General features: G+C 40.6%; 1 protein-coding gene across 3 annotated transcripts in view; it reads right to left on the reverse strand.

The window, feature by feature from the left end:
• sema4ba (sema domain, immunoglobulin domain (Ig), transmembrane domain (TM) and short cytoplasmic domain, (semaphorin) 4Ba) overlaps nucleotides 1–27,945 on the reverse strand; it is a 95,408-nt gene that overhangs the window by 32,081 nt on the left and 35,382 nt on the right. Inside the window, exon 1 of one of the 3 annotated variants that reach the window (XM_049574623.1) lies at nucleotides 21,438–21,703. The exons of the other annotated variants lie outside the window; for them this stretch is intronic. The gene's annotated coding sequence lies outside the window, so the exon portion shown is untranslated. Of the gene's footprint in view, nucleotides 1–21,437; nucleotides 21,704–27,945 lie in introns of those variants that run through there. 3 annotated transcript variants of the gene reach the window in all.

The following is a 27,945-nucleotide window of genomic DNA, read 5'->3' on the forward strand; positions in this document are numbered from 1 at the left end:
GACTGCACGTACCTACTTTATTGTGCTCTGCACGGGAAAGAAAAGAAAGCTGAGATATCAGAAATCTTTGCTGAAGCTTAAAAACAATAAAAAGGTGTGCAATAACAGCTCATGTTACAGGAATTACAGGAGTTTCTGTCCCACAGTTTTCACTGGTCGAACTTTAGTTTAATTACTGAGTGGTGAGATGGTGTTTTATACATTATAACAACTGATACTGTAAAATGTTTTGATTCCCACACGTCACAGAGGGCTTTAGTTTTTACCCGCTCACAGCTGTGAGGAGGCCTCTAAAGCCAAAGGAAATTGGTTAAATATTTGCATAGGCCTGCTGTTCAGTTTTCCTCAAATCAATATTCCACTACAATTCCACTTTTGGGGGTTGTTTTACCATGTAAGAGTAGACGGTGGCTGACTCCTTTATCCACAACGTCTTCAACAGTACTTAAGAAAACATCAGAACAAAGCCACAAGACAACTATTACACCAATAATGCTGATTAACTGAACGTAGTGAGACGTGAAGGGGAATTCAATACAGACATCCCAGTTACAACTGCAAACGCTCCATTACAGTCGCCAAAGGGAGCTCCTCATTAAATGCAGCCAACAGGAGATTCAGTTTCATGTGAGGTATGGCAATCAATAGCAGAAGGTAGTGAGTGAAGCTATTCCTGGTTTCTATCAAGGGGCTCCTGACTTTTAGTCAATAAGCAGTCTGACGCTTGTTGCAAACACAGACATCTCCAAATCTGAGCAGGGAAGATGACATTTGAAGGAGCAGGAAGGCCATGATAAAGGCCAGACAACTAGACACAAAGAGGGTTATTTCTACAGCAGCGGAGACACAATACTTGAATATGAGAAATAGAGACGGACGTACTCTATTCTGTCAATTTAGTCTCCAAATGGAGGAATAACACTCAGCAAAGCAAAGGACAAATTAAGTCTTTTTCTTCTGAGTTAAGTTGTTTGCAATAGTCCATTTTATCTGTTTCATTTGAAGTCCACAGGAGGGCTAATAGATCAAAAGCCATCAGTCCTCTTAGCATAACCACAGTCCAGATTTGTAAAGGCAACAAAAGGAAATATAATCAAGGATGTCTGGACACTGAAGAATTCAAACCTACAGCAGCTGGACTGTGACTCTCAATGATCATGATGACAAAAGCAGACAAGTTTATGAGCTTCTGCTTTTAAAACTCCAGGCTAGGTCAGCGTCTGAAGTTTTTTGGACGGCGTGCAGCCGACGTGATGCTGGCGGACTGTAACATGTAATTGGACAAGGAGGGTGGCCGTAAGCATCATTAGTGTCCTTTGTGTGAAACAATTCAAAGTGAGACGCCACTTGTGAAGCTACCATTAATTCTGGGTGTGTGTGACAGTCGAAAAAAAGAGGCCCGCATGCATCAAGCTGAATCCGAGTGAGGTACATAGAGAGAGCTCGACTCAGCGTGAGTGAGAGAACAAGGGCCCCTCTGACAGCACGGAAATCTATATGCAACTCTGCACTTCGCTGCTCTCTCCTGCATGATGCATAAACTGAATCATCCCTTTCACTCCCTACACAGACGTGATAGTGTGCTCTGGCTATGGATGATACTCTCCCATCTCTCTGTCTATGATCTCCTCTTAAATCTTCCCAGAGTTTCTTTCTATATCCCCTCCAGCAATGTATCTCCGTTATCAGATGGGTTCGACAAAATCATTGCATGTGTCAAACTTTTGCCATAGATTATAAAACAGTGAGGGTCTAATCAAAGACATGGGTTTGGTTTTATTAGAGGGAGGACACAATGAAGTCTGGCTTTCTTCAAACAAACTCAGTGAATGCTATTTTTCTATATAAATTTGTATGAACCCAGCAAACAACCCAAAATAATGAAAATCTGTACATTTCATGAGACTAATAAAAGCATAGACATGTAGCCTACATTTCTTTATTTTTAGTCCACTCAGTTACTTTCATTAAAGTGGAAATAGACAAATTTTTTGCTTGAATTTATCACTGTGAAGTAAATGCAGATTGCATCGTGTAATGTGACACCAATGCCTTTAGCTTAGTTCTCTATACGTCTCATTATCACTATGCAATTCTGCCACCACTTACAATCTACCGGGAAAATTAAGGTTTGATTTACAGTTCAAAGGAAGTGCATCAACAATTGAGCAAACAAAACAGGAAGAGGATAGCGTTTTCAAGTTCCCCAGTAGTTATCAATAGCTATCCCCAGTCACCAGTATCGCTGTCAATTCTTTGCAGGTGCTATGGATGGTGGAACCACCAAAGTAACAATGGAAACTGGTAGCTGCTAGACTCTGAATACAGAAAGCGACTCAGTTGTCTTTGCAACTGCATTGCTGTAAAGTTATCTGTTCCCACTTTGACAGAGAACTGACGAGGACTGAGTAATTGCTGCTTATCATCTCAAATAATTATATAGTTTTTTAGTCTCTTAAAATCAATTCTTGTCTTAGGAACACACGTCCTTGGCTTGATATGTCACATATACTGTATATGTATATTTATTTGCCAAAACATGCAGTGGAGGGTGAGTAGTTGTTTGAGTCCCCAGAGTTTTCTGTTAGGCTGTGACCAACCCCAACAACCTCCATCAATCTGAGGATTAGGGCAGCCAGCATGTGACTGCACAGGCGAAACCTGACGCAGGGGAGTTCAAGAAGCACTCATCACTGCTCATAAAGCTTATGTTGCTGCAAGTGCAGCGTAATCATTGAAGAATGTATCAACCTTTCAGAGTCCTATCTGAGTTTCCCTCACCTGGACAGTAAGTGTACATGGGGGTGATAAATTAGAAATCTGAAAAGTGAGGGGGATAACCCCAATGGAAACTGAATCTTATGCTGCTGGGTGGGAAATAAGTGGTACAAAAGTTGTCACTTTTGACTGATGGGACATAGACATTTGCTCACTAGCCCATCGTCCATACAAATAGTGGCAATAGTTTTGACAGTCCATGAATTGAAAATAATAAGCTGAGGAGGGGAAGAGACTATTAAATGAAGAGGCTCTGCCGGGAATAGGGAGTGAGTTCCACACAACAAAAAGATGTGAATCATTTACACATGTGTTTGTAATAAGAATAAAGTTCCCATAAATAGGCAATGCTGTCAAAATGAAACTGAGAGCTTACAGAGTAAGTTCAGCTTGTAATGCAAAGTGAAATTTACTACAAAAAACTTTATCGAAAAGTGATGAGCACTTTGTATACTAAAATAAAATCATGGATACTTTATTTCCTGCTCTGTAAAAATTCTGCACAATACAGTGTGTCTACAAAGAGGAAATACGTTTTATATTTAACCAAGCATGGGAATTCCCAGCATGCTTTATCAGTCACTTCCTGTAATGCAGCTCCTGGTATACCGTAAAACTATCACTATATATATCAGTGAATGACAAAGACTGTCCAGTGACAGCACTACATACTCTGTGGGTATTATAAATAGCAGCAGTGTGTATACTGCTGAAACAGGTGGCACCAACATTAGCATTTGCCATCTGAGTAGAGTAGGAGGGGTCAAAGCTCTCTGGATTCCACACACAGCCTGTTGACTGGAAAAGTGTTGACTGATAAATACGACCTCTTGGCATGCCTGTCATCTTAGGAAGCCACCTGTACATACACACACGCTGGCCACCTACGTCACACCCCTAAGACAACCCAGGTCACATGCTCCCAGATGTGGCCTTCAACCCATGATCAGCACCTCCCCCTCCTGCCCCCTTGACACCTTCACGCTGCTGTAGGGCTCTCACGTGTGAAGGAGCAGATGTGAGATGTGCAAGACATCATCTGTCAGGAGAGGCTTTAATGGAGGAGCACGCCTGCACATATGGACGGAGTGGCTGATTCACCAGTGGTGTGGGGGAACAGTGTTGACACAGTTCTGTGCCGGTCCTACTGCCTCTCAGGTAAGTTTGTGACTACTCATCCAGATCTAAAGATACCCATCTATGAGTAAGACGTTGCACAATGATAGTCACAGTATCGGGACAAAGTGCTAAAGTGCCAAACGAAATACTGTTATATTGTAACTGGGAAGATTTCATGTTCAATTTTACCAAAGTTAAGACAGAACATTTCAAAATGTCATGCTGATAGTGTTTCACAAAATGACCAAATCATAGTTAATCACAATCAGATATTTCCCACTCACCCTAAAACTGCATCAATATTTCTAACTCTGAAACACAGATTTCTCCATGTATGTAGAATAAAATACAACAAACTAATACCAAAACTTACAAAGTTTTAAGTCCCCCAGACTTGTTTTGTAATAATATTTTGGTTTTTTTTTTTTGTTTTGATCAAAAGAAAGAGGTCGCGAGTGCGAGCAGTCAAAATGAGGTTTCCTCAGGAGGGTGGATGTGCTTGACCTTAGAGATAGGGTAAGGAGCTAGGACATCTGGAGAGAGCTTGGCGTAGGGCCGCTGCTCCTTCGTGTCGAAAGGGGTCAACTGAGGTGGTTCGGGCATTCAATCAGGGTGCCTCCTGGGCGTTTCCTTTTAGAGTTGTTCTGGGCACGTCCAGCACATCCAACTGGTAGGAGGCCCCAGGGCAGACCAAGAACATGCTGGAGGGCCTGAGAATGCCTCGGGTCCCCCAGGAGGAGCTGGAAAGCGTTGCTGGGGAGAGGGACGTCCGGAATACTTTGCTCAGCCTGCCGCCCCCCGCGACCCAGCTTCAGAAGAGCAGTTAAAAATTGATGGATAGTTGGATGGTTTTTCCACATAATAGTTAAAAATACTCTGATAAGGGGCTGGAAGCAGATCTACTCTTTCTCCCTCATTGAGGAATTGTGGAGCTGGCCTCCACTTAACTGCCACCGCTGCTTGCGGTAGGGTTTGCTTTCTCCTCTCTTTAGCGCTGCTCACGCTATGTCGACCAGTGAAAAAGCAGTGCGTATCAAAATGGTTAGCATTAGCTTTAGAGGAAACTTTGGAGAGATTCAGTCATACATGTTTGAGCCTCAGTTAGACCCAGGCTCAGATGATGTTTATGTTCTTTGTTAGCTTGTTAGCTTATTGGCGAGCTGGCAGTGGCTGATACAGTGTTAATGTTTGTAAAACATACACTATCTGTTACGATGGGGTTTTGGTAGATAGTGGAAGGAAGCCCGAGGGTCCACATCATTACTTACATCCAAAACTGTACACTTCACTTTACCATATTTGCTGTCAAAAGTTTCACTATGCTAATGCTAACTCTGCTCTCTGCGCTGACAAATCCACTCCGCGCTGGAGGTTTCAGGTTCCTTTACTGGTGTTGTGTCGATGTCTGTTTCCCCGTATAACAGTGACAATCTTATTTTCATACAGCAATTAGCTTGCCTATTTGTAACGTGCCTAATCTGACTTGCCCAGTGTACATGTAAATTTCAGATTTTAGGGAAGTGTGCAGAAATCACCCCCTTCAGTGAGGAATGTGAAAACACCTCTCTAGGGACACACTCTGCACAGATACAAGTCTGTATAGTCAAGGTCAGACAATTAAGGGGACATAAACATGAGAAAACATATTTCTGAGCAGAGGGGGACTTTAATCTATCATTTGCACCTGTAAAACCGTGACCTCCTGTTTAGTCAATTGCTTTTGATTTGATGTGCTACAAACATTTCCTACCAACCAATTTACAAGTTATTACAGTCTTAATCACGGATCTTAGTTTTAATGGTGCAACTGGATTTCATAAATTTCTTGTTTAAAAGTAGCTTGTAGCTATGAACAACTTAGGAGGGACTTTGCACACAAACTTAGCAGAAATAGATTCAAGAGGAGCTGGTGCAACCCAACCCAGTTCCTCAGTTAATGGAAACTCAGAGGTCTGTAGTTCTGATTAGGTGACTGTGAAGTCTGAAGAAATACCCTCTCTTTCCAGCTCGACCCATTTTAAGTCCAATCCCCAGACCCAGCTAAGAGTAATTAATGGCTCATTCATCCCTGAGTGAACCATACAGCAGTAATTATGACCATATGCTATTCCAAAGACTTTTAATTGCCTAATTAAAATCTTATTAAACTATTGAACAGAGATAGGGGACATTTTGAACTTAAGGTTCAGGGGAGTTAAATTCATCAAGCTTGCTTCTCCTCTGAGGCTTGTGACACTCGGTCAGAGGTTGTGAATTTTATCACAAGCGCTGACTTCTTAAAACATCCCAATTTTGAAGCTATCAGGCGCTAAGAATGTATTGATAGATTAGGGTAATATATGGCTGTGAAAGTGGATGAGCATATTTCATCACCTCTGTCTTTGAAACCTTTACAAGTGCCTAAATCAACCCGGTTTCAGAAGTGAAAATATTTGAAATGATATTCCATTTCATTCCATTTCCCCTCTGTGCAAATTTCCATAACAGATGTGGAGCCAGCAGAAGCAGCTTGCTGATGAAATGTAAAGTAGCGGAGCAGGGTCTGTCGTCGGGCCTGCTATCACTATCAAGGCCGAAATGGGTGAAAGAAGAGCAGCGGGGGCTGAGCGACAGACAGAAAAGTGCATTAATACTCAGAGGGGGGAGAGGACGACAGAGAAGCAAATGAAAGGGCAAAGGCACCTTTTTCCTTTCTCACCCTGACGGTGATAATAAGCATTTCTAGTCACCTCATCAAACTACAATGTATTTATTGGTGCTTGTATTGAAACTGGAATAGGAATCACCTGAGAGTGACTAATCTCACCAGACAAATACTAGGTTCAATGAGATCTTTACTACTGTGTGAGAGTCATTTGCCTCTTTTGGCTGCGTGCCCTTTTATTCCTGGCAGTGGAGCCAAATCTCTCTGTCAAAACACATCAGACAGGGCATAAACCTGGATTAAAACTATTCATGTGTTGTCATTAATAAACCCTCAAACATAGTAAACACTGAGGGATTCAGATGAAACTGGCAGAAAAACCTCTCTCTTTGCACTCCTTTCAGTTTTCAACAATCCAGTGTAAGATGATCCACTTTTAGGAAGCAGCCTGCCCTGTTGATCCTGCTAAAATGGCCTATTTCTTTTCTCCAGTCTGTTTCACTGTTGTTGCACCCTTTGCTAAGGAAAAGGAACACCTACATCTTTAAAGAGTATCCAAGGTTTTGTCATTAATTACACCTTCCAGACACCAATACTGAGTTGGCAATGCATTAATAAATTACTAGAAAGATCAAAAAAACATCTGCAATCCTTGTCTTCATCTACATCTGTAGCATTTTAAAAGTTCAGCCCATTGACCGTGACATGATTCATGAGTGTATGCAGTTTATGATAAGCTGTCCAGATAGTCTACAAATTCAGTGGTTAAGAGCTGACAGGATTTTGGTGTTGACATTCACCACTTGCATCTGCAACTGATCTGGCCCCCCATAGATAGACTTTCTTCTTAACTGAGCTACATAATATATCCTGGCATTTGCTGGCGAGACAAGCAAGAGCTCTACCACAGGTCACTGCTGCTGCTGCTGCTGCTTGGAACACACTTGTTTATGCTATAATAAATATTTGTACTACAATAAATATAGCTGATAAAAGGGTGAGCGTAAGTGCTCTGTAAGCAATGCCAGGGCTTGAATCTTTTAAGGTAATAATCTTGAAGATTATCATTTAAATAAATGTCTGTTAAGTCACTATTTTTTTGCTGAATGAGGTAACACAATGGTGACTTGAGCCTATATGACCCAAGTGAAAGCCCTTATATCTGCATATTACCAACTAGGTGTCTGTGGCGATATTCCCAGGAAAAATCATAAGTGGCACAAAGTAAGTGGCACTTTTTCCATCACCCAGTAGTGGCTGGTTCACCAGAGTGGGCAGATTGGTGTCAGCAGCTATCAATCATAACATCACACTCCTTTTTTTTTTTAGCATCAAAGAACTAATTGAAAGCAAATGTATCAGAATAACCAACACTTGGACATACATCAGAATTATGACTACCTTAACGATAGAAACCATCTATGGGGAAAAAAAATTATTCAGTGTAATCCAATTTTTTTTTACGTCCCACTAAAATGAGGGGGGTGGGTTTATGAACTATTTTGCAGCCAGCCAGCAGGGGGAAATTAAATTTTGTGGCTTCATTTTTAGGGAGCTGTCATATGGGCCATCTTTATCATACAGTCTATGCCATAGACGAAACTCTGGGAAGTGAGATCCAAAAACCTAAATTTACCACTTATTACCAAAGGTGCCAGCAAAGAGAATGAAACGGCGATCTTCACAACTGTAACTTCGAAGACGTTTGGATTTTTTTTAATGTGAAATGCAGCAATATTCCACTTGTTACTAAGCTGAAGTTCAGTCTTCATTTTCCAGTTGCAGTTGTTCCTTAAAGACCATTCAACAGCATCGTCTGGGCATAGTTTATGCATTTATTGTGCATGATTAATTAAATCTCTTTGCTGCTGCTGGAAAATTCATCTCAGAGTCTCTCTGCTCTCAACCCCATGATGCTCATGAGCAAATTTAACAATTACCATCTCACGTGTATTCATGCTGCAGTATTAAGATTGAGATGACATTTTTGTGGGCCTTCCTATGCCAAAGTGTTCTGCTGAAAATGAAGACTACATTTACAATGGGCAGTGATGATGAGATATACATATGAATCTCTTGCAATGAAATTACAGCATGCTACCATTTTTCCATTTCTCTTTTCCATTGCACACATGGAACAAATGGTTTCAGAATGGGTAATAGGTTACCAACTTCACACTGTCGTTCAAGGAGAAATACTACCTACAATACAAGGTAACATTTTGTTTGGATAGTCTAATGTTGTTTATCAGTTATCAAAGAGTTGATATTTAACAAAGGGCGTTTTACAAACTCTGGTAACGAAGACCACTCGATAATGCTGCATTATATACATACTGTACATAGATCGGTTGTCTTGCTATTGTGAGCATTAGCTGAAATTAAACAGGGGTTTTAATGTCATATACAGTAGCCACTCAATAGTTGTGTAGCAGTTTGGACAAGCCAAAGAAAGTGGACCATATGTAGTCCAGTCCAGTAAAAGCAACTACTTTATGAGATAAATAAAAATACAGAATGGCATTGTATAATATAATGCATAAAAATACAGTATAATACTGTCCAGTGAGCTGTTTTGGATATCAAGGGGCTGTTTTTATGAGGGGTCCTGGCGTCTGCCAGACACAGGTGAGGAGCTGTTTCAGCCCTGGCTGCTGTAAGTAGGTCAGGCCTGTTGAAACACTCCCATTCTAAATGTCTCCACTTGTTTGCCATATAATTCTGTCTGCATTTACTGGAGTGAAATATTGACCCTGATAGAGCGAGTGCTGATAACACGGCATCGACCTGAGGTGCTTTATCTTGCTTGTTCTTGTTTACCTTCACTAACTTGATTTGTTTTGGTAGATAAGTCTACAGCACACAACTACAATATGCAGAGGGTGTTGTTTAAAAACAAATTTTACTATGTTAATGTGAGATTATTCTAAATATCGAACATTATCATGTGCTTAAATGGACAGTTTTCAAATTAATAAAAGAAAAATCAAAAACAAAATAATAACATGCTTTGCTGAAAATGTTTGTGGCATACCAATGAAAACTGAAAAATGCTAAGAGAGTTCTGAGTTTAGAATATTTTATCACAAATACTATGCAACTCTATCTTCTGGACAAGTCAACTGGGAAAAAAAAAAAAACAGTGCTGCATTAATATTTGCTGCCCATGTAAATTTATGGCCCATTCAACGACCAACAATGCATTGAAATATTTATCCTCTTTGAAATTGATTAGGCTGGTGTGGCATCCATGAGAGGCCGTAAACAAAGCGGCATGGTTGCTCTCCCTTGATGTCCACAGCAAGAAGCTGCACGCATTCCAGTAGCTTAGAGGCTTAGACAGAAGCTCAGGCTATAGGCCATTGGGCAAAGAGCAGCACACATCCATCACTGTGCGAGACCGATTAAAGGCTCAGAATGTCCGCTTCTCCACATGCCCATCAACGGCACTAACCACAGACACGCCTTTAACACAACTCAAGAGTTTTTTTAACCTACTAAGCATATCGAAACCCTCAAGATTGAACCAGTAGTTGACTTGCTGCTCAAGGTTTCATTAGTCTCACTGTGAAGATCTAACTGATGTGATGAATGCATTTTCCTTCCTCATAAAACACTTGCAAAAGCCATTTCAGGCATTAAAGAGAGATAGATGAGTGGTGTGACACTAGTGGTAGGAATATCTTTAAAGTCACCCACGTGTTGGTGGTCATATCTGTTCATCCTCATATCTAAGCAAAACTAAAAAGAAGAAATGGCTCCATTGTGCCACTCGAGGTCAAAAAATCAAAGGGACAGTTCACCCCAAAATCACAGACACATATTTTCCCTCTTATCTATTATTGCCATTTATCAATCTAGACTGTTCTAATGAGAAGGTGTCTCCATCTTATCACACAAAAATCATTTTAATCCTCAACCCATCAGTGTTTTGGGCATTATTTTATGTGTGTGTTCAAGTGCTTGCAGGCAACTCTGTTAGAGATATCAGCCGTAGAGAAGTCTGCCTTCTCTCCAATATAATGGTGATAGCACTCCGCTTGTGGCGCACAATGTGCCAAAAAAATACATTTGCAAAGTCTCTTTCCAGGAATCAGGACCTGGTAATTCCAGATAATCCACAGACCTTGTTGTGAGCAGTGTCATGTGGGAACCTCTACCGAACTTCGGTTGGCAGGTGTAGTTGAACTACTAGATGAAATTGCTCACAACAATGTCTGTGGGTTATCTTGAGTAACCTGGTCATGATTTCTGCAAAGAGACATTGCTGTTAAGTTTATCAAGTGTATTTTTTGGCACCAGAAGCCCAGTGTCATCTAGTTCCATTATGTTCTACAGAAGGCAGCGATCTCTACGGACGATATCTCTATCTCTTGGCAACCCACACCAAAACGATCTAGACTGATAAACAGCACTAAATGTATTTTTTATTTTGTGGTGAACTGTCCCTGTAACATACAGACAAAAGGAGCAATTCTAAACTGTTAAACAATATCTATGTCAAATGCAGTCAACTAACTTTCTATCAAACAATTAATAGTTTACAAACCAATACATGCGGCACTAATGATGGTCTTGAAAAGCCTCATTTAGCTGGGCAGCTGATAACTACGGGGTGCTGTTTAGATGATGTTGATGATACACTTCACTGCCTCTTGAAACCATTTCGACCTTGTGTTCAGCTATTCAAACAAGGTGTTACATGTCCAAATGAAACACAATAAAATACAATAGTGTATATTCAAAAACTGATTTTGGCATAGTTGAGAGAAAATGTGATGTTTCCAGAGCAGATATCATGTTTTTACACCTTTTGAAAACCACAAACGAGGATCAGTGATAGCCCAGGGAGTGGTGTGTTCATTCAGTGTGATCAGGTTCATGTTCACTCTTCAATCACCTCTGTACAGCCCATTTAAAATGACACCTGTGAGAACTGTTTAGAGGCTAATCCAGTTGTGTGCAAAGTAATTTTGATTAATGATGCCCAGAGCTCAAGCACGTGCCTAAAAAGCCTTACAAGAATACAAGGAGCAAAATGAAATGTGTGCTCCTGTTTGTGTTTTTAAAATTGTGTGTCAAGTTTGAAAAAAAAAATAAAAATCACACTTTATTTTAAAGTACAGTGAATTTCCAGCACAGAGCTTTATTTTGAAGTGCCATTTCCTGCTGTAGAGTGAGTGACCAATGGATAGCTACTTAATAGAGACGGCAAACTAGTTTGACAACATGGTCAACGCAACGCAAGTATGACGCTGTATGTATTAAACTGTTTGGACCTTGAACTAATGACTGCGGAGAAACCTGGACCACATGGCTGGACCATTTGAGAACAGCTGTTTTAAGGGATGCAGATGGCATGTATTGCTTTTCGAACACATTGAGGAAACAATGTAAAGACTGGCTGTCTGATACTTTCTAAATCTAGTTCATGAGACAGAATATACAAACGATGAACAACTGATCCTTAGGCAACAAATATAGTACAGAGAGTTAGCTGTCTTATGCCTGGGGTTGTACGGGTTCGTTTGCTTCTCATCTCTGGTTACGATCCTCGACATTCCTTAAAAAGTCGATATCAAGCACAAGTCAAATCCTCTTTATTTGACTTCTTTAACTGGCAGATAGACCACATTAAAATATCTTTGTGGGGGTAGTGTGTCCCCTTTATGTGCGGTCTGAGAGTGGGGCAGCTGCCCCCCACATGCAGTGACCTCACTTAGTAAAGATCAATAGTGAGCTGCACATTCCTCACTCCAAGTCCTCAAGACTCACTTAGGCCTTGGTATCCCAGTCATCCAAGCCATCTTGTGAATCCTTTAGCACACTGATATTTGGGGTAAATTCCAATCATTGACACCTAACAGCCAAGACGACCAGATTTGACCTATGAGGGCAGCGTACTTGGAAAACCATACGGGGGAGGCAAGCTCATGTCACTCAAGAGTATCACCCTATATACCATGCTAATGCACTGCACCCTTGTCACTCAAGGGCTGATTTATCAAGCTAGCATTGGTAGTTTAGATTTAATTTTACATGTTTGTGCTTCACATTTTTGCCTGTGCCCCTTTCCATTTTCCCTTTCAATCGCACACTGTACATGGCCTAGTGCACAGCAAAATTATGGGGCCCACATTGATCCCTAGGTTAGATGATTTAATGCCTGGCTGACTGTTCTATTTAACCAGACAAGCATAATAAGGGGATTAGCATCCTATCAGATGACAGAGTTCAGCGTGCTTGGCTGCAGGTATACAGGCACATATCCTATATCACATGATTTGTTCATAGCTCTGCAGATGGTATACATCAGTTAAATCTGAAGTACAATGTTTGGAAAAAATAAAAACAACTAAGACTAAATTACATCACAGTTTATGACATTTTTAATGCCAAACTCTTAGCTTGGAGTTTAAGATAGGAAGTGTTCAGAACTTCAAAAGCGCCCTCGAAGTTCATGTACCTTTGTTTGCAGTGAAAAGCCCACACTTGTGTGTTTGAGATGCAATCAGAGTCCTGACACGTTCATACAAGCGCCCAGGTCCCCACAGCCTGGTGCATGACGGTGTGAGCTGATGTCATGGAAAGATGGAGGTGAAATGATCTGTTACTAGAAAGCTGAGCCTCCTCACTGTGACACGTCCTCCGACATCTTCACCTACTTTCACAACTTAGAGGTAAAAAGCAGTCAGTAATGCTGCAACCACATGGACAAAAAGTACTACTGCTGTAAACTTTACTGTTAATAATAAAACATCTTTCTTACTATCAGATGTGATTTAGAATAAAATCTATAACCCAAAATATTTAGATATATTCCTTGTAAACCAGAAACATCAAAGTCCCATTTTTTTTTGGTGACATCAGTTTAAAAATGTAGTGTTTAAAGAAAACAGACAAGTCATATTGGCAAACATCAACTCTCTTAACTCTCCCAAAGTCACTCAATTCCTACAAACCCAAAAGGCTGCTGTGTAGCTCACGCTGTGCTCTGACACTACTTTAGGGCAAGTGATTCATCACATTATTTATAAACTATAAGATGTAAGGTCAGCAATTTGACCCATGAGCTGGGACGGAATAAATAAGGCAGGTTTTGCTTGTATCACAATGTAAACATCAGGAAAAGCAGACAAGTATAGAGGCCAGAATTCAGACTGTGAACTATTTTCCCCCAACTAGCAATTTTAATACATACACATATATGAAGTACTGTTTAGTTCTGAAAACGGTACGATTATTTTGCCATATAGAGCACATGTCCCCTGTCAAAGTGAAAGCAGACAAGATAACATATATTCTGAGTTACTGGAAGGCATGTATCCTCACTCTGTAACCTAAACCAGTAAGACCCATTGACCACAGCAGAAGTCATATTGGGAGAAAAAAGCATCAACAGTGTTAGTTCCTGTGAGCTTAAACTGCACCTGCATGCTGAACAGCTTCATCCCCTCCAGATGTCTGGAGGCCTCGCTAGACCGAGAGCCAGCACATCTATAACTGTCTCCTCCACTGCCCAGACTCTGGTGGATAACTGCCAGAAAGAAAGCAGAGATGTAGGGGGATCTGAGCCCTGCAGCCACTCACGCTGCACAAAAAGTGCTGAAAGAGGCCATAAGATGGCTTGTGTGCTGTGTCTTAATATATCACATCTTCAATCCCATCTGATGAATTATTCAGACGGTGCTATCTACTGTGCCTCTCACCTAAAACATCTGCCCTGCCAGCCAGTCTGCCAGATCTGGCTTACACTCTGTTCTGCCACAGGAAGCTTTTAGTCTGCTGCTGTCCTGTGGTCTCTGTTACATTTAACCCCCTTCCTCTATCTCTATTTCCATCTCTTGGACTAGAGGCATGAAGCACTGAGGAAAAGAGATTATGTTACCGTGTCAAAGATCCTCTGTACAAGATTTTAAAAAGAAAACAGTATCTTTTTGCTACTACTGTGCTAATCTCCTGGTTGTCAAGGCCGGGGCATGCCTGAAACAGTAATTTGTATAATGTGTCGTCCGACCTTATCCGAAGGCAAAAAACTGTTAATAACTGTTCTACATAGCCAAACTGGGAGACCACATAATAAGCAAGCCATAATAAAGAGACATGACGTTCCTCATTTGCGAGGTTACATTTGTTTGTACACATCTAAAGTGACAGACACAGGTGATGACCCGACAGGCACTTCAGATGAAGTATATTGACTCCTTAAAGGGATAGCTCCGATCTTCTGAAGGGGGATTGGATGGGGTACTTATTCATGGTGGGTGTATTACAGTCGGCACACCCCCAGTTTGGAGAATCAGGCTGGAGTCCAACACAGACGCAAAGCAATGTGCTGCTGTGGAGGGCAACAAAATATATTTTAGTCATCTGAAATGAGTCCCACCTAAAAAAATCAATATCAGTTTAAGTGTATGCTATTTTTAGAAACACTTTCATTGCTTTACCTTACAGTAGGACAGCAATTTCCAAGGTAGAGATTAAATCTCTATTCAAAGCCAGACTTCATTGACAAAAACAAGGATTTAACATCGCTGAACACAGGATCTGCTTGTGTACTGCTGCCTCAATCAGTCATTTTGTTTGTGTTGTTGTGTGACTTTGGTGTTTAAAATGACTAGCTCAGATTCACCAAAGCCACACAATAACACAAAGTATCTGTCACAGCAGCAGTACACCAGCTGTGTTCAGTGCACCAAAATTACTGTTTTGTCAATGGAGTCTGGTGGCTTTGATGAGAGCTTAGATGGGGAACTGTAGTCATTAAAGCTTCCCCATCAAATCATGTGGAAAGGTAAAGTGGTGAAAATGCTCTCAATGTAGCACACACTTAATCTGTTTAAACTTTTTTCAGGTAGCTAGAATCTGTTTTGCTGTTGCCCCCACAGCAGTGCATTGCTTAGCTTCTGTTATCGGCACTCCTGCTGCTTCTACTGTATGTAACACACTGAACTATGGATGAGTACCTCATACAACTCCACTTCAAAACAGAGTGTCACATGGACAAAAAAGTAAGATCTGGCAAAACCCCTAAACTTTGGAGCAATAAAGTGTTCAGCATTCCTCCAACGAGAGGGGACACCGAGCAGATAACATGAACCAGAGCAGGCTGCATTACACACTACCAGACCATTAAAGTGAGGAGTGTTCTTGAGGGATGAAACGTGCGCACTCACCTCCCACAGGACTGTTTATGGATCTTAGAAGAGCGTTGAATGACTAAATACCAGCATCACTCCTCCTCCCCATCATCTTCCCTTACACATTTCTCATTCATAACTTTCAGCAAGGATGTCTGACTGAAAAGCATGTGACCCACCCTGCACTATTTGTGTCCAAGGTTACAGAGGAACAACTTTGTCTGTCAGTCAAAAGAGTAGAAAGCATGCAATTCAACCAGTGATGTGCATCAAATATCTCACTGCAAACCTTCTGATAAATAATGGCACTGTAGATTAATATGAAAAGAAAGTACAGGTTGTTTACAGTGAGGCAATTAGACTTCTGTGATCAGAGAGTTAGGGCAGGAATGTCTGAAAGGGTCCGTAGCACCATTAGCAGAGTAAAGGGCACAACCTGGAATGCTCAGAGATATCAAATCACAGCAGTGGGGGAGGGACAGGCTGCTAAACAAGGCTCGGTTGGAGGCTGATCCCATTAATCAGGCCTACTCTCATACTTATGTCAGGCAGCGCACAAACATATCCACCCACCAACAACAATCTGATGCACGTTTGCTGTGTGTGGCACCTTATAGTCATCCCTTAAGTAAAGTGTCGGGAGTGCAAAGGTACACATATCTACGAGGGTTAAAATAGCACTTTATTATTAAACATGTAAGGAGAACAGGTGCGAGGTGAAGGGTGATGGAAACACACCCTGAAAAGACAATTTTGCAATTCTCACACCAGCACAGCAGAAACGCTGACTTACGTGTAAACATACTCCGCATGGTTTCCCAAAGCTGTTTCACAGGCTTGTGTACAGTTAAAATAAGACACTGCGAGAACAAGGCGAGCCCCCGGAGCGCTTCATACGTACGTGACGTAAAAGGCAGATCTGAGGGTCCCTGAACACTAGAGCAAATACAGAAATCTGGCCATGTTCCACGTCTACAGTTATTTCCCACATCGTGGCACAGTGCTGGACTGGGAATAAACAGAGGAGCCCGCTGTGCTCCCAGAATGCATGTTTGCAGAGTTCCCATCAGTGAGTACACAGTAACAGGACTCCCTGAAGGCCTGTATTTAACCTTTAGGTTACAAGTGACTGGCCACTACACAGCCCACTCCTCACGTGCCTCAGCTATTAACCCTTTTCTCACTCATTTTAACAGAAACAGAAACAAAGTCAGATAAAATCACAAGATCTGAAGATCATGCGATGTGATCGAAAGGTCACTAACAGCTACTAAATGGACTTCTTTGATTATTTTGTCAGCTGCTCTTTCCAAGCTCAAAAACAAACTTTGAAACTCAACTTTTAGACCAACATGGAAGTCCTTAAAGGTCGACTATGCAGGAATTGTCAACTGCTGTTTATAAACAGTATCACCAAAGAAAGTGACAGTGAAAGCTAGCCCCACCTTTTGTTCGCGTGGGATTTCGCCTCACTGTATTTGCATCTTTGTTTTCATGATTTTCATAGCTTCCTCTTGGGTGCGTGCTGCTCACGGTCTGGCACCTGGGCGCTACGTTATTTATAAAGTCCCGACCTCACCTGCGCACTGTGTCCAGGAAGGTCCCGACTACAGACAATAAGAAGAAAATTTAAAAGTCCATGCAGATAAACACACTGGGACATAGGTGGTGGTTAAGCGGACTTACTTTTGCATGCATCTATACATTTTTGGGGGGAAAATCCTGCAAAGTGTTCATAAAAAGTGGAAATCTCAACATCTACATTTCAACAACCAACAGCTGCTGAGCTCAGTGTCATTTTGATCATTCCCAAATTAAAATAACGCAACTCAGTCCAACTCACGAACAGAATGTGAAACATTACTGATGTAGCTTGGTAAATAAAGCAGAAATGGCTTCAAGCCGTCAGGTTTCGCTTTTCTAAGAGCTTTCTTGTGTGCAAATGACAAATTTGATGGCAAGATGGTGTGCAGATTTCTACAACCCTTTATACAGTATCTGTATCATATTTTGGTTCTGCAGAGTAATTAGATGAGACAACATTACGCAAAGCTTTAGGACTTTCTGTTTTCATTTTGCCCAAGTTGTGTTACTGCAGTCGTGTTACTGCAGTAAGTGTAGCTCTCGCAATATTTTGGCTGACGTTTAAATACCTTGAATTTCTTGAGAGAAACAACAGCATCAGATCCAATTCAGAGCTATGCACTTGTCACATAAATTTCAGCCTGTAATTGCACACATGTTTAAAGACGGTTTGTTTAAACTTTTCTTATTGACATGAAATCTAAACTAACATTTGCAACACCAAACTACATGGAGGGCAAAACAACACATAAAAGAAAAAAAAACAGGAAAAATCTCTGTCTCGCACAGACAATGACAGAAAGAGACTCAACCTGACTGTATAAACAGATGAAGGAGAAGGATCAGAGTAGCCTAATGCTGAGAAAATGCCCTTGGGATATGCTGACAAAATGGAAACATGTGCATATGGGGCCAGCATAGGGGAGTAAGCTGTGATAAAACAGTGAGATGCAGCATGATTTATTTCTTCTTTGTCTTTTCTCCTCTGAACAGATTTAGTAATCTGCAACAGGTTGCTCACTGCTTTGAGCAGCTTTACAACACAGAAGCATAATTTTATCCTTTTGCTTATATTTCTTTCAGCAGACTTGATGTAGAGCTGCACTGCATCAGATAAATGTTCACTCTGCAAAGGAATGCCTCAGCACTTCAGTTAAACTCTGCAACACTGATATACTCGTGCTCTCTGCAACTGATTATCACCATGTTATGAAATAGCCTATATTTTTGAAGAGGTCTGGATTTGAGGTATTGATATTACAGGCACCATGCTTTACCAACGAGCCAAAGCTTTTCTGACAGCATCATACAGGCAGTTCATTGTCAAGGCCGCCGGTATCCAGAATGCAACTGCCAGCTGTTTTCTTTGTGGATCAAACCAAAAGAAAACAGCAGGCCAAGGTCAGCACAGACAGGCTTTTCTCCTACAGCAGACGGATGAATCTCCATATATGAGGCCGTAAAACAAAAACTCTCTCTGTCGCAAATGAGATAGTGCGGCTAATTATATTCCACCCTCTTGTGGAATAATCAACCACTCTCAAAAGATCATGAAAGCTCCTATTTATTCCAATTCGGTTAGATGTTTGTTGATCATTTGAGGATCTGTGTATGTAGGTGGGTTTCCATTCACCTGTTTTTATGCACATTTTCAATTTGTGCTTTAAAAAACACTAAGTGAAAACACCGGAAATTCTTTAAAAAACAGAAAAAAGTTTTTACACTTGTCTGAGGTAGAAAACGTGTTTTGATGAAAGCAATATTAACAAAGTGCAATGGAAACTAACATCAAATAGATCATGAGGGACACACATGATCTATTTTCCTGTGATTTGCATGTGATTTTGCGGAAATTTCATTAACTGAACAGTAATTGCATATTAATAGATTGTCAGTGAGTGGGAAGTAGATGTAGCGCAAAATATCAGACACAAATTATTATTCCAAGCAAATAGTTTATACTGTATGTCTTCAAACACTGGTTCCACTGTTTTTTGTTTGTTTTTTTGGATATACAACAGGCCTATTTCAGATTCAGAATACTTTATTAATCTCCGGGGGGAAATTGTGTATTTATTAGCATTTCATTCATTTCAGTGAGAAAAACTAAATGGAACTGTCATTAGTTAGGAGTTAAAACAACCAAATAGCAAACAAATCATCCAAATGACAGAAAGAAGAGAACACCGACTATGTCAAAAAAAAAGAAGGAGCAGTGTGTAGGATGTAGTGGCATCTAGTGGTGAGGACTGCATATTGCAACTAGCTTAAACATTTACCATATGTCAAGCGTTAACTCCCTGTTAGTATTCCTTCAGTGCTCATTGTTCAGGAGGTTTTTACGGGGAGCCGAATTTCCCACAGAAGTCTCCTCCTCTCCAAAATAAACAGACCAGTTGATTAAAACCAGTAAAAACACTGCATAAAACAGGTTCATGTTACAAATCAGTGTTTCTGCGATGCTGTTCAACATGTTGCAAATGGGCCACTAGCCCAGCGCCTGCTAATGTGTGCTCACATTTTTTCTCTAAAAACTTCAGATCCAGATGTTGGGGAGATTTGTACCAGGAGCTGAATTACCAGCACATGTCTCTTCCTCTCCAAAACAACTAGATTTAGTGATTTAAACCATTAAAAACACTGAAAAAAGCAGTTTCACGTTAAAAATCAGTGTTTTCAGACGCTGTTTGGCTTGTCGCGGGCGGACTGCTAACTACAGTGGCTGACGTGAAGACACAAAAACATGATGTTTAGTTTGTCCGTTCTGGGCTTCTGTAAAAAACAACCGTAAATCCTAAACACTGGACCTTTAAGTATGTATGATTATTGACTAAAAAACATTAAAAAGTACAGAGACTCAAGTAAAAAGCTCCTACAGTTTCAGGAAAAGTAATCTCTGATGCAATATTCACAGAAAATGATGTGCTCAAAATTCATCCATATCGCTCATTTTACTTCCTAGAGCTAGAGTTTACTAATTGGGTTAATTGTACAGTTTATCAGTTGTTCTGTATTGTTATTGTTATGCATTGAATATAATATGAAATATCCATAAATTCTGTCACTTGAAATATGACTGAGAAAGTTCTTTAACTTAAAATAAGCAAATAATAAAAACTAAAGTCCACTCAATAGGGGAGAATGACACATATTCTCTAGTTGCTTTCTCAAACTGTAACGATACCGGGGGAACAGCTTGAGAGCTTTTCAAGTAAAAGGCACTTGGCAGTGCACACTCAAAAGTAAGCAAGAAGAGTAAATAAAAATCTTAAGCTAACCTCATTGACTTTTTGACAAACTTTTCCATTTATGGTTTCTATCCATTAACTACCACCCACACATCTAACAATTTGGCATTAGTCTGAATTGTGCTGCCAGCAGCGTGTGGGTGAGAGATTTGAATTTCACACAATAACACCTGATGCTTCTGTCTTGTTTGCTGCCAGCATCACATCATAAACACTAAAAAACTCAACAATTTGACTGTGCTGGCTCTCAGCTATCACAACCAGACGCACTGAGACAATTAAGACTTTGTGTTGATATTTATATGTTCTTGTTCTCGCCCATCAGCTTTTCCACACTCCTCTGGGTTCACACAAAGTTTCCAGGCTGGGAGAGGATGTGTGTGCACTGGCTGCCACATTCAGTCACTCCTATCTGTGGAAAGAGGCCCCACTCCCAGTCACAGGCTCACTCATGATGAGTTGTGCCTCGGCTTAAAGAGTCAGAGCTATCCTCTGTTTTCCTTCTGCATTACTAGAGATACTCACACACACAAGCCTGCAAGCCTTAAAATACGAACACACCCAGGCAAATAGCTGTGTTTCCAAAGAAAATAAGTCCATCACCAACATAGCTTAATGCAAGGGTAGCTCCTACACATGCACGATCACCCACAAATACAAGCACAACACACACATACAGAATCTTGCACTCAGGCTGGGTCTTTAATGACCCCCTTGCCCTGCTATCACCTTGCGATAAAGACCTACTGGAGAGGGAGTAGGGCTGTTTCGTGTCTGCTCACACCCACTTTTCCCTTTAAAGAGAGGAACTAACAACAAACCCCACGCAGGCTTAGTCATAAAAGGTTTTTATGTAATTCTCTAGCAAATGACAGGTTATCTTGGCACCGTTTCAATAGGTAACCAGAACTACAGCGTACTTACATCAATGATTCATGAAGCCACGGCACCACACAGTTAATGAACACAGGGGTAGTCTCTATAACGGCGGTACTTGCACTCTGTCCCACTCTGCCGAGAAACAAAAACTTCCCTCAGATCTAAAAAAGGTTTCCTTTAGGTGACACAGACGGATTGATTCCTCCTCCAGGAAGTGTCAGAAGAAAATCCACAGAAAGCGTTTAAAGCTCTCGTATATGACAGCTCTGAGTCCGCAGGTCCACACTCTCCCTCTCACTGACACTGTGTCGTACTACAGTCTGCCTCTGGCCACTCAACATACTCAGCTCCTCCCATCACACACTGTCAGGGAATGAGGGAGGGACGGAGGGAGGGATAGATGAGGGAGTAGAGGCGGGCACACTTCTACAGAATCATCTTGACTCATTTTTCACTTTAAATTTAAATATCACTCATATTTTTTAGGAGCAGTTGAACCATTATTACGTTTTAGAGAATATGTTACAACGTGTAATTAGGAAAATATTACAGAGGGCTCAGGGCAGAGGAGCAATAAAAACCGAGTGTCCTCATATGAGAGGAGCGTAAGAACAATAAGACTTTAATTTCTGTTTTAAAATTGTTTAATGTCAATTTGTTTTAGATTTTCTAGGTAGAGAGACATTTTCTTCACACAAATTTCCAGTGTAATATATATAATTTAACTTATGCAAACAAATGAAACAAAAACTTCCAAATGCATCTTGTGATTTTCTGGTCACAAGACTTTAAGGTTTCTGGGAACTCATTCCCACCTCGTGCAAAAGCAACATTTTGAGGTTACACACACACAAAAAAAACATTTATGCAACATACCATGACGTGGCTGGATTCATAATGTGAGCAGGAACTTAATGAGACAAAGTCCTAATCACATTGAACGTAGCCTTGGAGCTCTTTTTTCTTTGCTGTTTTTTTTTTTTTTAGCTCTCCTGGGAGTTGGCTCCCTTGTTATGGACTGCAGATGTTTGCCTCTCAGCCAGCTGCTTGCATCCACATAAAGACTGACTTTAATGATTGTAATTACCACTAACTTCAAGCTACCGGGGGAAAAAAAGAGAACAACTCTGTCCGTCCTAAATCACAGTCATCAATTAACTGCTTTCTATGTATTTGATATCAGCGAGAAGTGAAACATCTTTAAAGTTATGGCTACGTTATTAAATCTTTGGTTTTGCCACAAAATTTGTGTAATCACACTGTAAAACCACAGATCTGCCATCTAACCATGAGCCATTCATTCCTTTAGCAACATGGAGAAGTCCAGCATGCTCAGAAAAAAGTACAGCTCGGTGTGCAAAAACTAATAAGCTCACTACTATGCCATACTTGGATGCTGTAAGGTTGCTACATCACTGTATATTTCAGGCTTTCACCATCAATATATTCTCCTTTTTTGGTGCATCCACTTTGTACCTGTCATGGTATAAATATACGCTCCTCCTGTCCTGTGCCCTCAGTTTTGAGCATAAAGTTCTATTTGTTCACTTCTTCATAAGGAATTCATTTTCAAGTATCATATAATCAGACAGTGGTTTCCCAAGTGCTGCAACACTGCCACCCTGCTGACATGAAATACAACAAATGCCTTTATATTTCAGCAATTACAAACCCAGCAGACAGCTACTGTACTACAGACTACATGAAAGGCACACGAAGTAGAAAATAAGAGCCAGTGTGTAAAGTTAAGCCACAAAGTCAGTTCTAAAATAATACTCACAACACTGGCAAGGACAAAGTTTTTCAGGCCATGACACTGAAAGTACAGAAACAGAAGTGACGCAACAGTCTCAGAAGGGGCCGTTTCATGAAATGTAAAGGGGACACGTCTATGAACCATATACTGCTCTATATGTTTTAGATAAAGAGATAGGGCTGCACAAAATAAAGTTTTTTAATGTCACGGCGACGCGTCAACTGTGATATTTCACTTTGACTATTACATTACATTCAGTCTGTAGGCACTATTTTGTCTGATATGCACCATGCTGTGCACATGCCACTAGGCATCGTCTGACTGGTCAGAATCTGCACACATGCAAGTGGTTTATTAGACTAGAGCGACTGTACTATTCTGCATGGTTTAAGGAAAGTGTGACAAGATGAGTGCCGACGAAAGTGTGAATGCTAGAGAGAAAATAGCACATCAGCCATCTGGCAATAATTTGGATACAGGAGGGACAATGTGGCACAAGCACAGGTACTCCGCAAGTCTGACTCAAGAACTAAGAAGACTTCAATATCTGCTTATCTCAAGTAATATCGTAGTTACTAAAATCAATAAAGTTGTTGCATATTACATATTTTCCTCATGTTATGCAGCCCTAAAATAGCCTGGATTTATTTGCTGCTACTACCTTTCTTTTAATATTTATAAAACGCTCTAAAAATCTCAAGTTTGTAATTGAACATGTATGTATTTAAACATGTATTCTCAATGGATGATAGAGGGAAAGGAAGATGTGAATGTTTCATGATATGCCAAAAAATGTCCACCAAAGTGTTCCAAAAATCCTTTTAAAGTGAAGTGTTACCAAATAACTTCACATGCCTTCTCCAAAAATATTTCCAGGGTAAATAGAGAGAAGTGTAAGATAGCGGGGTGTTGAGACGGGGACGCCTGTTTCTAAAATAGCAGATGCTAATTATACACTTTAGGCAACTGCTAAGGAGGGAGACGCGATGCCAAGTTTGAGGTGTTGGGATTCTTAATGCCGGCTCAGTGTATCTGTGCAGAGTCAAGATTCCTCGCGGTCACCTGAGACGTACTTAGGCCACAGAAAGGCTACTCAATGGATGTCTTATTTACAGCCTGTGTCAGTCAGATATCCCCTTTCCTGTTGGACTGGTGAAACACCTCTTGTTGAGCTGGACCACCTGCCACTGCCGTGCAGACGACCTTTTGTAAACAATCCATAGAAAATACAGGAGCCCTCCGGCAGACGTCTAAACACACGGCTCAGATCGGTCACACACACTGGCCTTTTTCATTGCTTGTGACCCTGTTAACGTGGCTGCTCTCAAAATGTCGCTTTTCATTGCTTCCGTTCTGCCTGACTTCTACACAATGTGCACCCCAAAAGTTACAATTAAAAAACGCAGAATTGTTAATTGGTTGGAAATAGTTGATAATCCATTACATTTTAGGGACAATGGAAAATTTGAGTTAAGAGATGGATGTCAACTGTGGGCTATCTTTGAAAAAGGTTTCCTACAGCTTGAGGCAAGTTAGATTTAAAATTTTTTAATGCCACTCAGAATGAAATTTATGGCCAGTTTTACGAGTCTCATGCATCGCCTTGTCCTGGTTTCAGCGATACTGCAAAATCTTGGTTAAATAGCCAATTTCTGTTGAATTTTTCACTTTCCCATGTTGTCCAAGGTACAATGACAGCCAGCTAGCGGACAATGGATCCTCTGCTCTGAAAAATGTAGGTGTTGCTGATCTGTGTGACATTAATGTGATAGGAATTCAGTAAATTATTAAAGAAAATATAAAATAAAAAAAGATGCCACCACTTATTTTGAGATTTTACAATGTTACATCAGAGGAAAAAAATCTACTTCCCATGTTCCCATTTATGACGTTTTAATACCAATTAAGGCATTTTTTCAAAAATAATTAATTCAGTGCCTTTTAGGACTTTTTAAGGATCAAGGGGAACCCTGTAAAAATGTGTTAGCGTTGTACAAGCATATTAAAAGATGTAAGACATTTAATTATACTGCTTGAAAACGTGAGCTTGAAAGTGTACAGAATTTGTGAATGTGGTGAATAAAATTCAACCTTTATACCTGATGATTGTGAAAGGTTGTATTTGCTTGAGAATATTCTGAAGAGGTGGTTTTGTATTTCAAATTTCTCTTGTAAATATTTATATCTTTTAAAAGAACAAAACTGTACTTTTTTAGGTGATGATAATGTTCTTTCATATACTTATGTGATCTATGAGTCACATGATGATTAATGAACTATGTACAAACAACCCAGACACCTGATCACTCTGACTGAGGCAGAAACATTCGGTGAGGTGAATGAAGCTTTGTATACTTGAGAGGAGCTGTGATAACATTTACTTTTAAAAGTGGGACATACTATCAGCTTGTGCGATTCCATTGGACCACATGAAAATGCAAATTTGATCGTTCTCCTCAGGATGTTTCACACACAGCTGGCAGAAGTGCTGACAGGTCATTCTATATAAATGAATAACAGTCTAGGAATTACAGCTCTGCGATAAGCCCTCGTGTTTCACATATTAGCTTAATGGAAACACACCAGATAGCGGCACTAGGCTACTTAGAGTTACTGAGGCTGACAGAAGCACTGAAGACAACCAAGCAACCCTGACACCTAACTCTCTGCTTCATGTTATCACTTCTGTGTTCAGCCGTTACACCGTTTCACAGTGTCATCGAGACAAATCTTGGCTTTACAGCAGCAGTGTGATCCTTAACGCAGCATTGTCCAATATGTTGAAACACTGTAATTCTGTGAACATGTGACAGAAAAATGTGGCCAATAAAAAAAGAAGAAGAAAGAAAAGTTCACATCCTCACGCTTCTTTGCCTTTATCACAGCAACTACTTTTTATCAGAGTAATGGACACAGAACTGAACATTTGAAGACAGCACACTGTCTTTCCATGTCGAAGCTACCTATGGCCTTATGACAACAAAGTGCTTTCCTCTGGAGTGTCAACCTTTTTCTTTTTTTCCCAGTAGAAAGGAAGCACAATAACACTGAGACCCTAGCAGGTTTTCAGCTACAAAAATCACTGAACAAGAAGTGAAAGATGTATCACCTTTTAGCAAAAACACTGCTGTGCATCTTACAGGTTGTCAGTGGCTGGATAACAACAGCAGGGCCGTGGTCAACACTTTCGTCAGGCATCTGTTCAGTGCTACCAGTGAACACACTAACTAGAGTTCTGAAGCAAAACAGCAACCAAAGTCACAACTGCTCAGTCAAGGCCGCACCTTGTCTCACACCACTTACGTTTGCCCTTTGGCCCGATTTCTCAGCCTTAGTCTTCATGAAAAACCAGGAAACTAAAAAACTGGCGCCAATGTGTCATTACTTGTACGTAGTTGGGATGTGTAACCTCTCACCAACTTGTTCCAGCTCTTCACTGAACCTTTGCAATGTTTAGACAGAGATAAATAGTCAAACACAAGTTTTTAAGGTGTGCCACCTTTTTATCCTTTCATGACTGATTCATTTTTTGTACTTGAGAACCTACTTTCCTCTCGTGGAATACATATACAGTCTTTTTTGGACTCAAACCCGAGACTCAGACAACTGTTTTTGGTGAACATTCAATCAAAACAGAAATATTCTAGATATTCTGTCCATCATTTTATACATATTTCACCAACATTCACCCTGACATGTTTGGTATCTTTTAAAACTTTGGGATCTGCACTAGAGATGGACATTAGTATTTGTTTAACATTTAGAGCAGTGGTTCCCAACTGGTGGGTCACGACCGAGTAGTAGATCACGGGTCCATTCAAAATGGACCGTAACTAACTTGCGAATGTGTCAAGTTTGTTAAAAACATACTTTATTTTGAAGTACAGTGAATTTCCGGCACATAGCATTTATTTTGAAGTGCCGCTTCCTGCTGTAGAGTAAATAATGAATAACGGATGGCTACTTGACAGAGACAGAAAACTATCTCAATGACATGTCCAAACATAAGTATGACCCTGAATATATTAAACTGTGTGGACCTTAAACTGATGACTAAGGACAAATATGGACCCGTGGCTGGACCAGTTGGGAACCACTGGTTTAGAGTAACTGCAACCCAACCACCTACATTCATTCAGTGGCTCCTTGCCCTGCTGACAGTCTCTCTCTGTTTGTCCTGAGACTTCTGCTGTGGGAGTGTGAGCTGTAACTGTTAGCATCACACAGCTAACGTGACTTACAGTTATTAAAGGTTTAATAACAAAGTCAAGCTGTTTCAGTGTTGGTGTGAGTCTGTTGGAGCCATTTAGCAGCTTGGTGTTGAATGTTTGCTGCTGCTGTGTTAGCTTGTGCTAACAGGGCAGATGTTAAACTGACCAGGGGGAGAGGAGCTCAGGACTTTGGAGATGGTCCTTCAGTGCTGCGTGTATGTACGCGCAGCAACAGAAAGTTTGCTGATTTTTTACTTTTGTTAACTCTGTATTTATGGTTTAATAGGCTAACTGAAGCCTGGTTGTCAATAAACCAATTTCAAATTGCACTTGATTTCTGTTGGCCAATTCACATCCCTATTCTTATGGTGTTTGTTTTTTAGTACAGTACTTGAATATCAGGGCTCAACAATAACGACTGCCCAATTGCTCGGGGCAAGTAAAACTCAAGGTCGGGCATGTAAACTAACAACTCACTTGCCTGATCGGGCAAGTTGCTAAAAATAGTAAAAGTTAATAACTAATTGATAAAATAAATGTATTTTAAAACGTGCTCTTCCGCTCTGATGCAGTGGTCTCTCTGCCT

The sequence above is a fragment of the Epinephelus fuscoguttatus genome, linkage group LG4 (genome assembly GCF_011397635.1).
Source record: "Epinephelus fuscoguttatus linkage group LG4, E.fuscoguttatus.final_Chr_v1".
In the NCBI taxonomy this organism is placed as follows: domain Eukaryota; kingdom Metazoa; phylum Chordata; class Actinopteri; order Perciformes; family Serranidae; genus Epinephelus; species Epinephelus fuscoguttatus.